Source organism: Pyrus communis, chromosome 4 (genome assembly GCF_041283825.1).
Source record: "Pyrus communis isolate YQ-2024b chromosome 4, ASM4128382v1, whole genome shotgun sequence".
NCBI lineage: Eukaryota > Viridiplantae > Streptophyta > Magnoliopsida > Rosales > Rosaceae > Pyrus > Pyrus communis.
Window position 1 is genome coordinate 5,493,591 of NC_142568.1, and position 22,406 is coordinate 5,515,996.

Here is a 22,406-nt window from a genome sequence, read left to right on the forward strand (position 1 = left end):
CTCAGCAATGTCTTGGGAGGCAAGGCATGATGCCCACATATGAGGCAAGCCCATCTCACTACCATATAAGTGAGAGGTAGTCATATCCTCTTCTCATTTGATCCAATCTCGAAAGGTTAGTTCTGTTGTGAGTGCCTCATATAAATATTTTGAAAGGACTATAAGGATACAATATATGAACAAAATACGTATTGAGACCTGTAAGTCCAATAACAAGACCAACCTACTAACCTATTGAAATCAATCATTCTCCAAGATGTAATTAAAAATCAAGTAAGTCCTATAAAATCATAAAAAAAGTTGTTGGTAATACTAGAGAGACCAAGTTTTGTAAACCATATGATGTGGTGATTGAATTATTATTTAAGTGTAGATTAACATACTTATTTTCTGTTGGTGACGCATCATATGAATATGATTTGCAAATTTGGTTTAAAAAATTGGAGTACCTAGCATTACTTTTTGTAAAATGTGAATTTTAATATTAAACTGAAAAATAAACATAATTATAATTTTTTAATTATATTTGAAATTTTGTCACTGTGATAAGGCACAACTCTATCATCAATGGTAGGAACATTACTAGTATTTCCATAAGGATTATTAAGAAATTGAGAAATAATTCACAAAGGAGAGAAAAAGTGCCCTCATGATATTGGCGAGGCCCACCTATGTTCCATGTGCAATTCAACCCTCGAGAAAACCTGAGCTGCTGACTCCAACTTTTTCATGCTCATTTATTCATGGCAAGGAAAAACTTCAAAAGAATTAAAGATAGGATTAATAACTAATTGCTTAGCACATAACGAGTACTTCATCTTTATTTGTCTTAATCCATAACTCAGTTTCATTACTTGGTTTAGATAAAGAAATGTGATTGCCATGACCAAATATAAAACAAGAAAGTGACAATAGAAAAAAATGGGGAATGAGCCCAAATAGTTACAAACTTTAATCATAGATATAAATGCCACATAGTACTACGATTTTGTGTACTTATTTTTACTTACAATTAAGAGGGTTTAGGTTCGTATTCAGAAATAACAAATTCGTAACAACTTTATTCTCTCATTCCTTAGTGTAAATATATCATTGTATATATTATAAAAAATACAATTTACGTACAATTTAGCAATCTTTCTTCAATAATACTGATCATGACTTCATGAGTGGTATATGGAATAAACGGTTGAAACTAAAAGAAAATCTAAACAGTTAGAATAATCAAATCTTAACGGCTAAAACATACCCTGTTGCGCTTCACCTTTTTTTTCTTTGATTATTTTCTATTGCCACTTAATACTAGGATAGTCATATTCCTCTCACTTTGGTTGGATCGTCCATCTCGTTTACACTCCACATGGGCCTTCACGTTTCCAGCATCGTTGAATGGTGAGAGAGAGAGAGACAACATTTCTCTCCATCTTGTTGTGATTTATGCAAATGGGGTTTTGTGACTTGTTCTAAAATTGCATTTTCTTGTTAATCTTGATTGAATATTTCACACTAATGGTTGGTTGGTTGGTTGGTTTGGTTGTAAGGATTTCTATTACCTCTTACTTCTGTGTTAACCATTGTTTACTTGAATAGATATCATCTTTGAATTTCTTATTTTTGCTAACGTAATTGGAAGTTAGAATATAAGGGCACTAACAAACAAGCTCACAAGTTACAACTGAAGTTGGTAGCCTCGTTTCTACTTAACTGGCTTTACTATTCAAACGGATTAGCTCTGATATTTTAGAATTTGGCTTTTATCATATTTAGTCTTAGGTCAAATGTTTAGCTTTACAAGTTACTACTTATCCCTTGCGAAAGAAAATGGGGTTGGGGCTGCCTGGTTGAGGAGCTTTATGTGGAGCTTGCTTTGCAGTTTATACACTTTTCCGCCGTAGAGCCTTCAAACCCACGTCCTTTTGCGCAATGCTATCTAAGATTCGATCAATAAAGGCAAGCTTAGATGCCCTGAAAAGGTGCAGATATTGGTTGACATCGATCCTTTCCCAACCACGACAGTCGATATAGGCAACGACTACGTGCTTAAGAAAAATGATCGGCCAAAGTCAATGATTGATCCTTCCCCAACAGTGACTCATAGACCCACGAAGAGTCCTCAGCCAAGGCTAAAAAACCATCTCACCCATCACAGCGTTCCTCCATAACAACCTGTGCCAACTTCCCATACCTGGGTCAAATTTGCCAGTCAGGCTTAAAGTGAGTTGGATGAATTGGTAGTATTGTGCAGTCGATGTAAGTCAGAAGTTAACCTCACAAAGCGGAAAGCTTAATCGCTCAACCAGTCGGTCTCATTCTTCCGGGTCATCATAGAATCTCAAAACATCTAAGCCGTCTGATCGAGGTTTAGCGCAGAGCCGGTCACGAGTGTTTAGCAAATTATGGTCGTCGCTTGAAGATCAGACGACTTGACTTTGACAAGGAATTTTATGATGAAAATTTCATTGAATTCAAGGTGGGTGACACATAGGGCTAGTTTGGGTTGGGATCCTGAACCGAAACCCAAGGCCCAAATTCCAAACTAACACTTTTTGGGATGGAATTTTACAACCCGAAACTAGACTGAATTTTTGGAATTCCCCAATTTTAGGATGATCGAAAGTTTTTCGGAATTTCGGGCCTGTTTGGGATTGGGCCCAATTTTATTTTATTTTTATTTTTTGCAGTTCAAGCCCAAATTGTTGGGCTTTTTAATTGTTTTGAATTTTGGAAAGAATAAAAGATGCCCACCAGTTTGTGATAGCTTAGATTACAACTGCACATTACAATTTTTAAGTTTCATGAAGTCCAAATTAATTAGCCTCATTAGTCATTTTATCTCCAAGCTTCTGTAACCCAAGACCCTATTTTTTAGCCCCAAGAATCATAACCAACTGTGACGGTGCTACTGGTGGCGCCACAAAAAAATCCCTCCCATAACTGTAATTCTTTGCATCTTGAATCTCCAAACTGCAAGAAAAACAGAGTACTCTCTCTCCACTCTTAAACCCTCACTGGGTTTTTAGAATGTAAGCAAACATGCCCAAACCCAGAAACCCAGAAAAGCCCCAGCCCATTAGTTTTAGGAAAACCCTAAATCACTAGTTTTCCCAAAAAAACACAGAATACCCATAAATACAAAATCCATACCTTTAGCGTGTGTTTGACTGTGTGTGGTTTTCTTGTGGCTCAGTGGTTGGCTAGAGTCGAGTCAAAGTGGACAGAGGAGGATTCTAGAGAGATGAGCGGATTTGAGGAAAGTGTTGCGGAGTGTTGAAGCCTGGAGAGATCGAGGGTAAATGAGAGAGGAGGATGTCTGGGCTCCAACCTAATTTACAATGGACGGTTAAGATTATATCTCAACCAATCCAAGCATCCAACGGTCCAAGTAATTAGTAAATTATAAATTAAAAAGAAATAAACAAATATATATAAAATATTGATTTGGATTGGGATTCTTGAATCATTACAAAGAGGAGAGCAAATCCCATACCTAAAATTTCGAGATGGTTCGGGATTTTCGGGTATTTTTTTTTCCACCCCTAGTAACACGAGCACATCAACTCTACAGAGGACATTCAAGCCACCGAAGATATATAAAGGTATGAATACAATGTTCATGTCGGTGCATACATTGCAAGGTTTAAGTCACAAAAACACCGGTAACAACGTAATGGACTCAGGGATCACCTTCGCAATATGGCGGCCAATGCTTAAAGAAATGCATCTCAAGTTTGGCAGCCGACAGACAAGATGGAATTAGCTTCGGTGGACTAAGTCCCTACAATTCTCCCCGAGATAGCCGAAGGGAAGAAGACTTGGACTTTGACTAGAGAGACCGAGGTAGAGGAATCTGAGAAATAGATCATGTTATTGGTTTAGTCAGGCCAAATGAAAGCACAGATCGAATGTTTCACCAAGAACGCTTGAAAGGCTCTTCCTCCACTTTCCCTACAGGAGCCCCTGATCAAAGTTCAGCGTAACAAGCACCCTCCATTTATTGGTGAAGCTCTGGAATACATGAAACTGTTTTACAGGAAATTTTTGGCCAACGATCTTTATGGTTTACCTAAAGAATGTCAGGACTGTATTAATTTGGCTCTGACCAGTCATGCGGCTGAGGATGCAATGATCCAAAGGAATTAATTCAAATCTAGTAATCCTAGCCATAATCCAACACATTCGAGAAGCCAAAGTACAAGGTTCAAGGTCAAACCATACGTTGAGATAGACGATAAAGAGTTTCCTTTCTCTTTGGAAGACTTGCGATATCTCCGCTGACACTTGCAGGTATTCTTGGCCGTCAATATATTCGGCCTGATTCTTGGAGTAAATTGAAAGAATCACTTGTTGACACAAGGTTTTAAAATTTCAAAACCAATTAACCACAGTTTGAGCTTCTAATTTATTGAAAATCTCCTTCACAATAACAAGAAAAATAAAATACAAGATTGATTTTTATGATTGCGCTTCTTACGATTGCGTTGACGATTTTGGCACTCATTTTCTGATCATTTTTGTACTAGGTTGAATTTTTATTTTCTAATACTTTTTTTACATTGCATGAGCGAAAAACAAATGTCAAAATCACTAGTCTTGTCATGAAGTTTTCACCAAATTCAACTAGTTTGGGATCCGAACCATTGAAATTTGATCCAACGGCTACAAACAAAAGATCCCTTTAAAAGTTATAATAACTATAGCCGTTGGATCATCTAACGGTCGAAATCGGATTTGGTGGAAAGGAATCCGTAGAGGATCCCTTTCCACCAAAACGCTATGTTATGTATGTCAAAACCACTAGCCTCAAATGAAACCACCAACACATTTAGAGTATTTTATTCACCGGATACTCTAAATGCGTTGGTGGTTTCATTCTAATAGTAACGGGGACCTTGTTGGTAATTTAATCTGTCATCAACATCACATCCCCTCTCCAGCTTCGATCGAGTTTCTGGCTGCTAGAGAAGGTGCTTGTGGAGCCGTGGAGCTTCAAGCCAATAAGTTCTCCTTGAATGTGACTCCATGCAAGGTGTCCAAGCCGTTAGCAGCAGCCACCAAGATGCTTCTATCCTCAGCCCATTAATGGACGACACCACATTTTACTTTTCTTTTTCAACTTTTCGCATTACACGCTTTGTCAATGTTGCAGCATATAGATTTGTCAAGTTGATTTTGTACTTTGAATTTGAATTCATTTGCTTTGAAGAACTTTTAGATCTCATTCGTGTTGTTCATTTGAAAGATTATAATACTTGATTATCAATACAATACTATTCTTTCGCATAGAAAACATAAAATTTGAGATCTAACAACTAAAAAGTTAAGAGATTATACTTAGAGCACCATAGAAATTTTATGGTGTTTTATGTATGTAGCATTGGCTCATTCTGCAATTGGTGGAAATTGCCACAACATATAGACAATCACAATGACTCGGTCCAATTCCTTTTAAGCTTTAGATAATGTTAGAAATAAATTTGTAAACAAAATTTGCAAATTAAATAATGTGTCATTAATAGGAAATGAACACGTTTATCAACGGTTGAGTAATAGTTCAATCGTCAACTTCTATGTCATTTAGTTTACACTTTAGGTAATGTTAGGGATACTAAATTTGTAAACAAAATTTGCGAACTAAACGATATGTCACCAATAAGAAATGAGCATGTTTATTAATACTTAAGTAATAATCCAATCATTAACTTCCATACCATTTAATTTTCAAAATTTTGTTTACTAATTTAATCTCTCTAACTTATCCGCAGGCATTTAGGCTTTGACAAGCTACACTCGTCAATTGCATGCTATAATTTGATTGCTCATTAGAATAAAGATGGATTAAATGTCAAGACAAATTGTGATGTGTCATAATTTTTTCCATTTTCTAACAAAATACAAATAAAAAACTGCTTCATCAACCAACCCGAGTCACATCATGTTTGGTGCCATAAACAGATCTACTTTGCAACAACAAAAAGCAAACGAGTATTGTTTGCACTCAGTTTTTCATTTTCTATTAGTAGTACTATTTATATTTAACTGCTTGTATAGATTGCGATTTTCTATGGTATTTTGAGTTTTTGATACTTGAAAATTTTTAACCGTTAAATTTTAATAAATAAACAAAAACACAAAATTTAAAGATTTAAAAGTTTGGATAACTTGTTATAAAATTTCTTGTCATTGAACTACGAGATTGTGTGACATACAATAGAAGTCAGAAGAGGAAAAAAATAATATTACGAAGGCTAAACAGCCAAGAAGAGTACGGATTTGGGCAACTGAGAGTTTTAATTCTAGGGCTTTCTTTTTCTTATATATTTGGGAAGGCTCATAAAATTTCTAACTACAAGTTGAACCCAAAAAGGACTCATTTGGCAGACATTCTTCTAGGAGGAGTTACTAATTAACACTTCGACCACACTGTTAAGTCATTTTTGAGTTATTGGGTCTAATATACTTAACCAAAAAACTACTTTGGGATGTTTAGATGTTGTAAAATATTATACACAAAACCAAGTCTAGGCTGCTATGGAGTGAGCAATATTGTATATGATGTTGTAAAACCATATATATTATAATTCATACTAACTACTACAATTCTTCTTTAAAATATTTTTGATGTGCTTTCTTTGCCAAAGAACTTTCTAGAATATGACCGCGATGTGACAAACAATCATTGTGCAGAATTACCGTTAGTCACAATATGCAATATTCAAAATACGATTACATGACTTGTTAATTATTATTAATTAGATTGATATGCGACACGATAAATATGATCGACAATGAATGTTAAATTGAGCATTGTAAGTAAAATTACACTCTAGCTGAAATATAATTCCAGTCAGAACTTTGCTTGGTGTTCTCCTAACCTAACCGGTTGAGGAAACGAGTGCTGAATTATTCGGCTTTATTGGGTTGGCTTACATACCAAGTTTTGGTTCCAAGGCCTACTTGTCAGGTTTGTGTGATTCTTAAAACGAGGTACTTCGAAAAACAGCTCACCAAAAGAAGATACATGAACAAGGAGCAGAATCCAATTAGAACTCATCGGTTCTACAATTATGTTAGCTTGTATGCATGAGCGATTAATGCTAGCAATCATCATGATTTTAAACATTGTTAGATGTTGATCATCATCATGACCTCTGTTCGAAAACGAGATTGATTGTCACAAAGGGAATTGTCAAGGAAGGTGTCTACTTTTTCTATCTTCTGTTGGCCAAAAAAGTGTCTATTTAAAGGAACTAAATCCAGTAACCATTTAAGAATGTGGTTTACTTTAGGTGTGGGAGGATAAGTGCTTTAACGTTGTAGCTCCTTGAGCTTTTACCTATTGTTATAGTAATTCCTTCTTCCGAACTGGCTTATATGCGCAGTTGGATACGACATCATGGAAAAAAACAGTGACAATGGCACACACCTCTACTAATTTAGCTAAAATTTTTGCAAAAATTCATTAATGTATATATTACTGCCCATATTGTTAACGAACAGAAGCACGTAAATTGGTAGAGGCTCAAAATTATTACTTGTTTCCAAAGCAACAAAACTAACCTGTATGGATGGTGGGAGTATTATGTCCAATTTTGAACTAACCGTTTTGTTGCTCATTGCAGGAATGCAAAGCAGTCTTCTGGCCCTTCCCGTTGCAAATAGATTTTTCTAAGATGCGCTTGTTGGAGTGCCACCGGCAATCTCTGTGAGTCAGTATCTGGGCTTATATACCAATTTTGTTTTCTTTTTATACCAATTAAATCATGTTAATCTTCACTATTTTTACTGTGATCTGCAGACTCTGATCATGTCTTTGATGGGCTTCTCCCTCGTCATGGTTTGGACCAAAAAGAAAGTACTATGACAAAGCACGTCTCAAATTTCGGAAGTTGGCTCTGTGATTGTTGATGGCTTGCATATGGGGAGCTTTTTTTATCAAATCGTATGGAGAACCATGTATGACAAGTTTCAATGATTTTGTACTATCAGAGTTTTTCTCATTTTATACAAACGATAGTAGGGGAGGGAATAAATTGAACTGAGGGCTTTTGTTCTAGAGGTAAATGCTCTTAACCAGTTGGTTACACCTGCCCACCCCTTCTGAAGCGCTAAAATTTGTATCAACTCATTTTGTATATCATTCGTAGTGTAATTATTATGAGTTTCCACATTCTGAATAAAATCAATCACTCTCTCTCTCTCAATGTTAGCAAAAGAGTATGGGAAGAAAATTACAGTAACTATCAATCCAACATCAAATGATCATTAATTCTTCGCTTCTTTACAAATGACAAGTCCCAAATTATGTAATCAGAATCTGAACACTTGAATATTAATGCCCTAAAACTCAATTCTCTCTCCTAACCATGAAAAAGTATCCAAAAGGTTCACCATTTTTTCAAAAAGCAAACCCTCTGCAAATGCAGTTTCCTGGAAAAATCTTACTAATCACTTTCATCAGTGTACAGCCTTTGCATGATCACCTCCAACTCTACCTGAAAGTTCACACATTTGTCGTACTCAGACTCCAACTCACTCTTCAGCATCTGAACCTCTCCTGTTTGTCCCAACTGACCAATAATACTCTTCACATTCTCCATCTGCTCGTCCAATTTTCTTGAAATTTCCCGCAATTCCACCAGCCGTGCATTGCCGCGGTTGGAAGTAGAAGACGACGCAGCTGGAATAGCCCGGTCCAAAACAAACCTCTCCAAGTTATCCTGGAACTGCAAAATATCTTCCTTCTTGTTCTCCAACTCACCCTTCAGCCTCTGAATCTCTACTTGATCCTGTGTGCTCACCTCAACTACTCCCTGCTTTGCCAACCTCGTTGCAAATCTTGACAGCGGGGATTTGCCGCCGCCAGAAGACTCAGAGCTGGAAGTAGAAGACGACTCAGTGGAAAATACCGGGTTGAAAACAAAATCGTCCTTATTGAAATTCCATCCGCTAAACCCCATATTCTCAGCCTTTTGTTCTCCACATTTTTCCTTGCCCAACAATTCACCCAAACCCCTGTTTCTTTTCTTCAACCTCTCCTCAACGCTCTCCAAATGCGGAAACACAGTCCTCACCAGAAAATCCTTGCCACTGTAGTTGTGGAAAAACGAGTGCTTCAGCAGCGTCTCCGCCGCCGGCCTCTTTTCCGGGTCCCGATCAAGGCAAGAACCCACCATGTCCGTGAAATCCGCTGAGTACTTCTTGTTCTTGAAATCTTTGATGATGTTTTTGTAATCGGAAAACGGGAACCTGTTCTTGACCTTCAGAATCTGAGACTCTAAATACGGCGGCAGGTCAGACACGGGAGGGCCGCCCAGAGCCAATTCCAGCGCCGTGATCCCAAATGCCCAGATATCCGCCTTGCATCCACCTCCGTTGGGTGCCACCCAATACGGCGTTGCAGAAGTTTCGTTTGTCCCAGTTGAATGATCGGCGCCGTAGAAAGAAGCAGAGACCCCGAAGTCGGCGAGCTTAACAGACCCTTCAGAGTCAACCAAGATGTTTCCGGGTTTGATGTCGCCGTGGACGTGTTCCTGACCATGGAGATACGACATGGCGTTTAGCGTCTCTTCCAGGACAACAGCAAGGCAGGGCTCTGGTAATCCTTCCGGGAAAGCAGAGGAGGAGATTAGAGAGCCGAAGGCCATGAACGGCATAACCACCCAGAGACGGCGGTCGGCGGTGGTGAAGGAGCAATGGTCGCTGAGAATGTTGGGGTGGGAAAGAGACAGAGTCTTGGTATCGCGTAGCTTGCCCTCGAAATCGGCCGTGGATTGATGGAGGTCAACGGACTTGATTGCGACGATTGCAGAGTTCATGGGGACGCAGACGGCCTTGTAGACGACGACCTTGTCGCCAGAGCTGATTTCTTGGAGGTCCTTGTATGCGGCGGAGTCCAACGGGAATTGGACCTTTTGTGGATTATCTTGGTGGGAGGAAGAAGTCGAAGAAGTCGCCATTGGAGACGACAAAGATGAAATCTTGAAGAACGAAAGTGGGTTACTTGGATTTCGGGGAAATGGGTTTTGATGGAGTTGATGAATGTAGGGTTTCTGCAATACTAATTCTTGTGAAAGGTTGAGGCTTTGGGAGGAAGACGACGATGCATGAGAATGTGTGGGTGTGTACTGCTCTGCTTTTATTTACTTATATAATAAGAGAAGTTTCAACTTTTGCCCCTAGATTTTGTTAATTAGCAGAATCATCAACATTCTGTCGTGAGGCGATTTTGGTGATTAGGATTGGGTGAGGTTGGTTAAGATAGTAATGCAGTTAGTTCGTTTTCTGTTATTTGCCATCTCAGCAATGTCTTGGGAGGCAAGGCATGATGCCCACATATGAGGCAAGCCCATCTCACTACCATATAAGTGAGAGGTAGTCATATCCTCTTCTCATTTGATCCAATCTCGAAAGGTTAGTTCTGTTGTGAGTGCTTCGTATAAATATTTCGAAAGGATTATAAGGATACAATATACAAACAAAATACGTATTGAGACCTGTAAGTCCAATAACAAGACCAACCTACTAACCTATTGAAATCAATCACATTCTCCAAGATGTAATTAAAAATCAAGCAAGTCCTATAAAATCATAAAAAAAAGATGTTGGTAATACTAGAGAGACCAAGTTTTGTAAACCATATGATGTGATGATTGAATTATTATTTAAGTGTAAATTAACATGCTTATTCTCTATTGGTAACGCACCATATGGATATGATTTGCAAATTTGATCTAAAAAATTGGTCTACCTAGCATTACTTTTTGTAAAAAGTGAATTTGAATATTAAACAGAAAAATAAACATAATTATAAATTTTTAATTATATTTGAAATTTTGTCACTGTGATAAGGCACAACTCTATCATCAATGGTAGGAACATTACTAGTATTTCCACAAGAATTATTAAGAAATTGAGAAATAATTCACAAAGGAGAGAAAAAGTGCCCTCATGATATTGGCAAGGCCCACTTTTGCTCCACGTGCAATTCAACCCTCGAGAAGATCTAAGCTGCTGACTGCAACTTTTTCATGCTCATTTACTCATGGTAAGGAAAAACTTCAAAAGAATTAAAGATAGGATTAATAACTAATCGCTTAGCACATAACGAGTACTTCATCTTTATTTGTCTTAATCCATAACTCAGTTTCATCACTTGGTTCCGATAAAGAAATGTGATTACCATGACCAAATATAAAACAAGAAAGTGACAATAGAAAAAATGGGGAATGAGCCCAAATAGTTACAAACTTTAATCATAGATATAAATGCCACATAGTATTAAGATTTTGTGTACTTATTTTTACTTATAATTAAGAAATCTTAGGCTCGTATTCAGAGATTTTATGTACTTATTTTTACTTATAATTAAGAAATCTTAGGCTCGTATTCAGAGATTTTGTGTACTTATTTTTACTTATAATTAAGAAATCTTAGGTTCATATTCAGAAATAACAAACTCGTAACAACTATATTCTCTCATTGCTTAGTGTAAACATGTCATTGTATATATTATAAAAAATACAATTTACGTACAATTTAGCAATCTTTCTTCAATAATACTTATAATGACTTCATGAGTGGTATATGGAATAAATGGTTGAAACTAAAAGAAAATCTAAACAGTTAGAATAATCAAATGTTAACGGCTAAAACACACCCTGTAGCCCTTTGCGTTTTGTTACCTTGATTATTTTTTATTCCCATTTAATACTAGGATAGTAATATTCCTCTCACTTTGGTTGGATCGTCCATCTCGTTTACACTCCACATGGGCCTCCATGTTTCCAGCGTCGTTGAATGGTGAGAGAGATAAAGACAACATTTCTCTCCATCTTGTTGTGATTTATGCAAATGGGGTTTTGTGAACTTGTTCTAAAATTGCATTTTCTTGTTAATCTTGATTGAGTATTTTACACTAATGGTTGGTTGGTTGGTTTGGTTGTGAGGATTTCTGTTACCTCCTACTTCTGTGTTAACCATTGTTTACCTGAATAGATATCATCTTTGAATTTCTTATTTTTGCTAACGTAATTGGAAGTTAGAATATAAGGGCACTAACAAACAAGCTCACAAGTTACAACTGAAGTTGGTAGCCTCGTTTCTACTTAACTGACTTTACAATTCAAACGGATTAGCTCTGATATTTTAGAATTTGGCTTTATCATATTTAGTCTTAGGTCAAAAGTTTAGCGTTACAAGTTACAACTTATCCCTTGCGAAAGAAAATGGGGTTGGGCTGCCTGGTTGAGGAGCTTTATGTAGAGCTTGCTTTGCAGTTTATACACTTTTTCGCCGTAGAGCCTTCAAACCCACGTCATGTTGCGCGATGCTATCTAATATTCGATCAATAAAGGCAAGCTTAAATGCCCTGAAAAGGTGCAGATATTGGTTGACACCGATCCTTTCCCAACCACGACAGTCGATATGGGCAACGACTACGTGCTTAAGAAAAATGATCGGTCAAAGTCGATGATTGATGCTTCCCCAACGGTGACTCATAGACCCAAGAAAAGTCCTCAGCCAAGGCTAAAAAACCATCTCACCCATCACAACGTTCCTCTACAACAACCTGTGCCAACTTCCCATACCTAGGTGAAATTCGCCAGTTAGGCTTAAAGTGAGTTGGATGAATTGGTAGTATTGTGCAATCGATGTAAGTCAGAAGTTAACCTCACAAAGCTGAAAACTTAATCGCTCAACCAGTCGGTCTCATTCTTCCGGGTCATCTTAGAATCTCAAAACATCTGAGCCGTCTGGTCGAGGTTTAGCGCAAAGCCCGTCAGGAGTGTTTAGCAAATTAGGGTCGTCACTTGAAGATCAGACGACTTGACTTTGACAAGGGATTTTACGATAAAAATTTCATTGAATTCAAGGTGGGTGACACGTAGGGCTGGTTCGGGTTGGGATCCCGAACCGAAACCCAAACTAATAATTTTTGGGATGGAATTTTACAACCCGAAATTGGACCGAATTTTTGGAATTCCCCAATTTTAGGATGATTGACAGTTTTTCGGAATTTCGGGCCTGTTTGGGATTGGGCCCAATTTTGTTTTATTTTTATTTTTTGCAGTTCAAGCCTTAATTGTTGGGCTTTTTAATTTTTTTGAATTTGGAAAGAATAAAAGATGCCCACCAGTTTGTGATAGCTTAGATTACAACTGTACATTACAATTTTTAAGTTTCATGAAGTCCAAATTAATTAGCCTCTTTAGTCATTTAATCTCCAAGCTTCTGTAACCCAAGACCCTATTTTTTAGCCCCAAGAATCATAACCAATTGTGACGGTGCTACTGGTGGCACCACCAAAAACATCCCTCCCATAACTGCAATTCTTTGCATCTTCAATCTCCAAACTGCAAGAAAAACGGAGTCCTCTCTTTCCACTCTTAAACCCTCACTGGGTTTTTAGAATGTAAGCAAACATGCCCAAACCCAGAAACCCAGAAAACCCCCAGCCCATTAGTTTTAGGAAAACCTTAAATCACTAGTTTTCCAAAAAAACACAGAATACCCAGAAATACGAAATACATACCTTTAGCGTGTGTTTGACTGTGTGTGGTTTTCTTGTGGCTCAGTGGTTGGCTAGAGTCGAGTCAAAGTGGACGAAGAAGGATTCAAGAGAGATGAGCGGATTTGAGGAGAGTGTTGCGGAATGTTGAAGCCTGGAGAGATTGAGAGTGAATGAAAGAGGAGGATCTCTGGGCTCCAACCTAATTTACAATGGATAATTAAGATTATATCGCAACTAATCCAAGCATCCAACGGTCCAAGTAATTAGTAAATTATAAATTAAAAAGAAATAAACAAATATATATAAAATATCGATTTGGATTGGGATTCCTAAATCATAACAAAGAGGAGAGTGAATCTCATACCTAAAATTTTGGGATCGGTTCGATTTCGGGTACTGAACATTTCGGGATGTTTGATTCGGGCTGTGACATCCCACATCGCCCAGGGGAGTGATCCTTATATGTATATTCCCATCCCTACCTAGCACAAGGCCTTTTGGGAGCTCACTGGCTTCGAGTTCCATCGGAACTTCGAAGTTAAGCGAGTAGCGCGCGAGAACACTCCCATGATGGGTGACCCATTGGGAAGTTCCTGTGTGAGTTCCCAGAAACAAAACCGTGAGGGCGTGGTCGGGGCCCAAAGCGGACAATATCGTGCTACGGTGGTGGAGCGGGCTCGAGTTGTGGTGGGGGCCCGGGCCGGGATGTGACAATTTGGTATCAAAGCCTAACCCTGGTTGTGGTGTGCCGACGAGGACGTCGGGCCCCTAAGGGGGGTTGATTTTGACATCCCACATCGCCCACGAGAGTGATCCTTATATGTATATTCTCATCCCTACCCAGCATGAGGCCTTTTGGGAGCTCATTGGCTTCAGGTTCCATCGGAACTTCGAAGTTGAGCGAGTAGCGCGCAAGAGCACTTCTATGATGGGTGACCCACTGGGAAGTTCTCGTCTGAGTTCCCAGAAACAAAACCGTGAGGGCGTGGTCGGGGCCCAAAGCGGACAATATCGTGCTACGGTGGTGGTGCGGGTTCGGGTTGTGGTAGGGGCCCGAGCTGGGATGTGACACGGGCGTTTTTCAATTCAATTTCGGGACGGTTTGGGATTTTCAGGTATTGTTTTTTTTTCCACCCCTAGTAACACGAGCGCATCAACTCCACAGAGGACATTCAAGCCACAGAAGATACATAAAAGTATGAATACAATGTTCATTTTGGTGCATACATTGCAAGGTTTAAGTCACAAAAACACCGGTAACTACGTAATGGACTCAGGAATCACCTTCGCAATAAGGCGGCCAATGCTTAAAGAAATGCATCTCAAGTTTGGCAGCTGAAAGACAAGATGGAATTAGCTTCGGTGGACCAAGTCCCTACAATTCTCCTTGAGCTAGCCGAAGGGAAGAAGACTTGGACTTTGGCTAGAGAGATCGAGGTAGAGGAATCTGAGAAACAGATCATGTTATTGGTTTAGTTAGGCCAAATGAAAGCACATATCGAACGTTTCACCAAGAACGCTTAAAAGGCTCTTCCTCCACTTTCCCTACAGGAGCCCCTGATCAAAGTTCAGCGTAACAAGCGCCCTCCATTTATTAGTAAAGCTCTGGAATACATGAAACAGTTTTATAGGAAATTTTTGGCCAACGATCTTTATGGTTTACCTAAAGAATATCAGGACTGTATCAATTTAGCTCTGAACCAGTCATGCGGCCGAGGATGCAATGATCCAAAGGAATTAATTCAGATGTAGTAATCCTAGCCATAATCCAACACATTCAAGAAGCCAAAGTACAAGGTTCGAGGTTGAACCATACGTTCACATAGATGATAAAGAGTTTCCCTTCTCCTTGGAAGACTTGCGATATCTCTGCTCACACTTGCAGGTATTCTTGGCCGTCAATCCATTCGGCCTGATTCTTGGAGTAAATTGAAAGAATCACTTGTTCACACAAGGTCCAGAATATTGTAAAATTTCAAAACAAATTAACCACAGTTTGAGCTTCTAATTTATTGAAAATCTCCTTCACAATAACAAGAAAAATAAAATACAAGATTGATTTTTATGATTGAGCTTCTTACGATTGCGTTGACGATTTTGGCACTCATTTTCTGGTCATTTTTGTACTAGATTGAATTTTTATTTTCTAATACTTTTTTTACATTGCACGAGCGAAAAACAAATGTCAAAATCACTAGTCTTGTCATGAAGTTTTCACCAAATTCACCTAGTTCGGGATCCGAACCGTTGAAATTTGATCCAACGGCTACAAACAAAAGATCCCTTTAAAAGTTATAATAACTATAGCCGTTGGATCATCTAACGGTCAAAATCTTGGACTAGGTGGATTTGGTGGAAAGGAATCCATAGAGGATCCCTTTCCCCCAAAATGCTATGTTATGTATGTCAAAACCACTAGCCTCAAATGAAACCACCAACACGTTTAAAGTATTTTATTCACCGGATACTCTAAATGTGTTGGTGGTGTCATTCTAAATAGTAACGGGGACCTTGTTGGTAATTTAATCCGTCATCAACATCACATCCTCTCTCCAGCTTCGATCGAGTTTCTAGCTGCTAGAGAAGGTGCTTGTGGAGCCGTGGAGCTTCAAGCCAATAAGTTCTCCTTGAATGTGACTCCCTGCAAGGTGTCTAAGCCGTTAGCAGTAGCCACCAAGATGCTTCTATCCTCAGCCCATTAATGGACGACTCCACATTTTACTTTTCTCTTTCAATTTTTCGCATTACACGCTTTGTCAATGTCGCAGCATATAGATTTGTCAAGTTGATTTTGTACTTTGAATTTGAATTAATTTGCTTTGAAGAACTTTTAGATCTCATTCGTGTTGTTCGTTTGAAAGATTATAATATTTGGAAATGAACACGTTTATCAACGGTTGAGTAATAGTTCAATCATCAACTTCTATGTCATTTAGTTTACACTTTAGGTAATGTTAGGGATACTAAATTTGTAAACAAAATTTGCGAACTAAACGATGTGTCACCAATAGGAAATGAACATGTTTATCAATACTTAAGTAATAATCAAATCATTAACTTCCATACCATTTAATTTTTAAAATTTTGTTTGCTAATTTAATCTCTCGAACTTATCCGCAGGCATTTAGGCTTTGACAAGCTACACTCGTCAATTGCATGCTATAATTTGGTTGCTCATTAGAATAAAGATGGATTAAATGTCAAGACAAATTGTGATGTGTCATAATTTTTTCCATTTTCTAACAAAATACAAATAAAAAACTGCTTCATCAACCAACCCGAGTCACATCATGTTTGGTGCCATAAACAGATCTACTTTGCAACAACAAAAAGCAAACGAGTATTGTTTGTACTTAGACCTGACAATTTATTACACGATCCGTTAATACGACACGTAAACGACACGAAAATAACAGGTTTCGGGTCAACACGATAACTAATCGGGTCATTATCGGGTTACACGATAATAATCCGTTAATAACGGGTCCTTAACAGGTTTACACGAGAGTGACACACGGGTAACATGTTTCGACACGATAAGAAAAATGCTATTTTGGTGATTTTAATTTTTTAAACTACTAAAAAAAACTTACTATAAAATGCAATAGATATAATGAATATGTATATATTGTTTATTAATGATTATTCTATATAAATTTTAAAATTTAAGTTTTATTTATTTATTTATTTTTATAGTATATTATAGGCAAAGATTGAGATTAAAAATCATAAAACACATTAAAAATAAAAATATCAAGTAATTTAAAAATACCCAAAACATAAAAAAAATATAATAATTAATTTCCCGCCTAATATTTCAAGAGTTTCATCCATTTCCCACCTAATGTTTGGGAAATTTTGCAACCTATATCCATCTATTTCCCGCCTAATGTTTAACCCAAAGAAAAAAATAACCAGCTTTTTTTTTTTTTGTTTTATCTCTTATAACATTTTAACTTGAATAAAAATAAAATACGTAATAAAAAACATAAATGTAATTTTATTATTAAATATCATCACATACTAATTGAAACATAGTCTAATTAACACCTAAAATATATAAATAATTAATATATTTATTCCAAGTCATCAAAACGATAAGATTCACTAACGCTTAAAGTTTATTTATACTTTCATTAAGTATAACATCAATGTGTATCTCATCAAAATGATGAAAGTATGAATAAACTCTTAAGTGTTAGTGAATTTATCATTTTAACGGGATACGTATCCTACAAAACTAATTTCAACAATCCAACCGTCAAACTTGTTTATACATGCTTCGAGATCGCATACTCCAAAAATTGCAAAAAAAAAAACATTCAGCGATGAAGTAATGAGACAAAACTTTTCAACGGTTATAAACGAAAAATCACGATTTAACGGTTATTTTAACTCCGATTTTGATGATTTTTTACAGCTACACTCCTTGACCTTATATGAATACAATGAATGAATTCGATCTTCAATTTAAAATATTTACAATAGTGGATACCACAAATCTTATGTTATACTTAATGAAAGTATAAATAAACTCTTAAGTGTTAGTTAATGTATCGTTTTGATGGGATACACATCCTATGAAACTAATTTCAATGATCCAACCGTCAAACTTGTTTATACATGTTTCGAGATCGCATACACCAAAAATTGCAAAAAAAAAATATTCAGAGATCAAGTAACGAGACAAAACTTTTCGACGGTTATAAATGAAAAATCACGATTTAACGGTTATTTTAACTTTGATTTTGATGATTTTTTACAGCTACACTCCTTGACCTTATATAAATACAATGAATGAATTCGATCTTCAATTTAAAATATTTACACTAGTGGATACCACAAAATCTTATGTTATACTTGATGAAAGTATAAATAAACTCTTTAGTGTTAGTGAATCTATCGTTTTGATGGGATACGCATCTTAGAAACTAATTTCAACGATCCAACCGTCAAACTTGTTTATATATACTTCAAGATCGTATACGCCAAAAATTGCAAAAAACAAACATTCAGAGATCAAGTAATAAGACAAAGCTTTTCGACGGTTATAAACGAAACATCACGATTTAACGGTTATTTTAACTCCGATTTTGATGATTTTTTACAGCTACACTCCTTGACCCTAAACAAATACAACGAATGAATTCGATCTTCTATTTAAAATATTTACACTAGTGGATACCACAAAATCTTATGTTATACTTGATGAAAGTATAAATAAACTCTTTAGTGTTAGTGAATCTATCGTTTTGATGTGATACGCATCCTACGAAACTAATTTCAACGATCCAACCGTCAAACTTGTTTATATATGCTTTGAGATCGCATACACCAAAAATTACAAAAAACAAACATTCAGAGATCAAGTAATGGGACAAAACTTTTTGACGGTTATAAACGAAAAATCACGATTTAACGGTTATTATAACTCCGATTTTGATGATTTTTTACAACTACACTCCTTGACCCTAAATGAATACAATGAATGAATTTGATCTTCAATTTAAAATATTTACACTAGTGGATACCACAAAATCTTATGTTATACTTGATGAAAGTATAAATAAACTCTTAAGTGTTAGTGAATCTATCGTTTTGATGGGATACGCATCCTATGAAACTAATTTCAACGATCCAACCATCAAACTTGTTTATATATGCTTCAAGATCGCATACGCCAAAAATTGAAAAAAAAAAAAAAACATTCAGAGATCAAGTAATAAGACAAAACTTTTCGATAGTTATACATGAAAAATCACGATTTAACGGTTATTTTAACTCCGATTTTAATGTTTTTTTATAGCTACACTCCTTGACCCTAAACAAATACAATGAATGAATTCGATCTTCAATTTAAAATATTTACACTAGTGGATACCACAAAATCTTATGTTATACTTGATGAAAGTATAAATAAACTCTTAAGTGTTAGTGAATCTATCATTTTGATGTGATACGCATCCTACGAAACTAATTTCAACGATCCAACCGTCAAACTTGTTTATATATGCTTCGAGATCGCATACACCAAAAATTGCAAAAAACAAACATTCAGAGATCAAGTAATGAGACAAAACTTTTCGATGGTTATAAACGAAAAATCACGATTTAACGGTTATTGTAACTCCGATTTTGACGATTTTTTACAGCTACACTCATTGACCCTATATGAATACAATGAATGAATTCGATCTTCAATTTAAAATATTTACACTAGTGGATACCATAAAATCTTATGTTATACTTGATGAAAGTATAAATAAGTGTAGATTTTTAAAACCCTCCAAATCTCATGAACAATGTTATTTATTTGAGTGAAAAATTAATAATAATAAGTGTGAAAAATGTAATCACTCGTAATGAAAAGCTTTACAACTTTCATTAAGGGGTCAACTCCGAAATTTAGAATGTATATACTAATTTAGTATTATGTTTTACATTTTTTTGGGTCAAATTATGTTTTTCTTTTCATTTTTATTGATTTAAAATATAATTTTCTTAATGGGTAACGGGTCGGATCATATTACCTGATAATATTAACGCGTTGATTTCGGATCGGGTCATATTACCCGTTTACTTTAACAGGTATTACACGACACGACCCGTTAAGCTATCGGGTATGACACGAAAATGACACAAACACGAGAAACACGACACGAATGCCAGGTCTATTTGTACTCAGTTTTTCACTTTCCATTAGTAGTACTATTTATATTTAACTGCTTGTATAGATTGGGATTTTCTATGGTATTTTGAGTTTTTGATACTTGGAATTTTTTAACCGTTAAATTTTAATAAATAAACAAAAACACAAAATTTAAGGATTTAAAAGTTTGGATAGCTTGTTATAAAATTTCTTGTCATTGAACTACGAGATTGTGTGACATACAATAGAAGTCAGAAGAGGAAAAAAATAATATTATGAAGGCTAAACAGCCAAGAAGAGTACGGATTTGGGCAACTGAGAGTTTTAATTCTAGGGCTTTCTTTTTCTTATATATTTGGGAAGGCTCATAAAATTTCTAACTACAAGTTGAACCCTAAAGGGACTCATTTGGCAGACATTCTTCTAGGAGGAGTTACTAATTAACACTTCGACCACACTGTTAAGTCATTTTTGAGTTATTGGGTCTAATATACTTAACCAAAAAACTACTTTGGGATGTTTAGATGTGGTAAAACATTATACACAAAACCAAGTCTAGGCTGTTATGGAGTGAGCAATATTGTATATGATGTTGTAAAACCATATATATTATAATTCATACTAACTACTACAATTCTTCTTTAAAATATTTTTAATGTGCTTTCTCTGTCAAAGAACTTTCTACAATATGACCGCGATGTGATTAACAATCATTGTGCAGAATTACCGTTAGTCACAATATGCAATATTCAAAATACGATTACATGACTTGTTAATTATTATTAATTAGATTGATATGCGACACGATAAATATGATCGACAATGAATGTTAAATTGAGCATTGTAAATAAAATTACACTCTAACTGAAATATAATTCCAGTCAGAACTTTGCTTGGTGTTCTCCTAACCTAACCGGTTGAGGAAATGAGTGCTGAATTATTCGGCTTTATTGGGTTGGCTTACATACCAAGTTTTGGTTCCAAGGCCTACTTGTCAGGTTTGTGTGATTCTTAAAGCTAGGTACTTTGAAAAACAGCTCACCAAAAGAAGATACATGAACAAGGAGCAGAATCCAATTAGAACTCATCGGTTCTACAATTATGTTAGCTTGTATGCATGAGCGATTAATGCTAGCAGTCATCATGATTTTAAACATGGTTAGATGTTGATCATCATCATGACCTCTGTTCGAAAATGAGACTGATTGTCACAAAGGGAATTGTCAAGGAAGGTGTCTACTTTTTCTATCTTCTGTTGGCCAAAAAAGTGTCTATTTAAAGGAACTAAATCCAATAACCATTTAAGAATGTGGTTTACTTTAGGTGTGGGAGGATAAGTGCTCTAACGTTGTAGCTCCTTGAGCTTTTGCCTATTGTTATAGTAATTCCTTCTTCCGAACTGGCTTATATGCGCAGTTAGATACGACATCATGGAAAAAAACTGTGACAATGGCACACACCTCTACTAATTTAGCTAAAATTTTTGCAAAAGTTCATTAATGTATATATTACTGCCCATATTGTTAATGAACAGAAGCACGTAAATTGGTAGAGGCTCAAAATTATTACTTGTTTCCAAAGCAACGAAACTAACCTGTATGGATGGTGGGAGTATTATGTCCAATTTTGAACTAACCGTTTTGTTGCTCATTGCAGGAATGCAAAGCAGTCTTCTGGCCCTTCCCGTTGCAAATAGATTTTTCTAAGATGCGCTTGTAGGAGTGCCACCGGCAATTTCTGTGAGTCAATATCTGGGCTTATATGCCAATTTTGTTTTCTTTTTATACCAATTAAATCATGTCTTTGATGGGCTTCTCCCTCGTCATGGTTTGGACCAAAAAGAAAGAACTATGACAAAGCACGTCTCAAATTTCGGAAGTTGGCTCTGTGATTGTTGATGGCTTGCATATGGGGAGCTTTTTTTATCAAATCGTATGGAGAACCGTATATGTCAAGTTTCAATGATTTTGTACGATCAGAGTTTTTCATTTTATACAAACGATAGTAGGGGAGGGAATAAATTGAACTTAGGACTTTTGTTCTAGAGGTAAATGCTCTTAATTAGTTGGTTACACATGCTCACCCCTTCTGAAGCGCTAAAATTTGTATCAACTCATTTTGTATATCATTCCTAGTATAATTATTATGAGTTTCCACATTCTGAATAAAATCAATCTCTCTCTCTCTCTCTCTCTCTCTCTCTCTCACAATGTTAGCAAAAGAGTATGGGAAGAAAATTACAGTAAC

At 36.3% G+C, this 22,406-nt stretch overlaps 1 pseudogene across 1 annotated transcript; it reads right to left on the reverse strand.

Annotated features, from left to right (window-relative positions):
* Window positions 1-8,234: 8,234 nt before the first annotated feature.
* LOC137721920 (serine/threonine-protein kinase BLUS1 pseudogene) lies at window positions 8,235-10,098 on the reverse strand (annotated as a pseudogene). Its single transcript, XR_015961210.1, has one exon. The product of XR_015961210.1 is annotated as a serine/threonine-protein kinase BLUS1 pseudogene (transcript).
* Window positions 10,099-22,406: the final 12,308 nt, after the last annotated feature.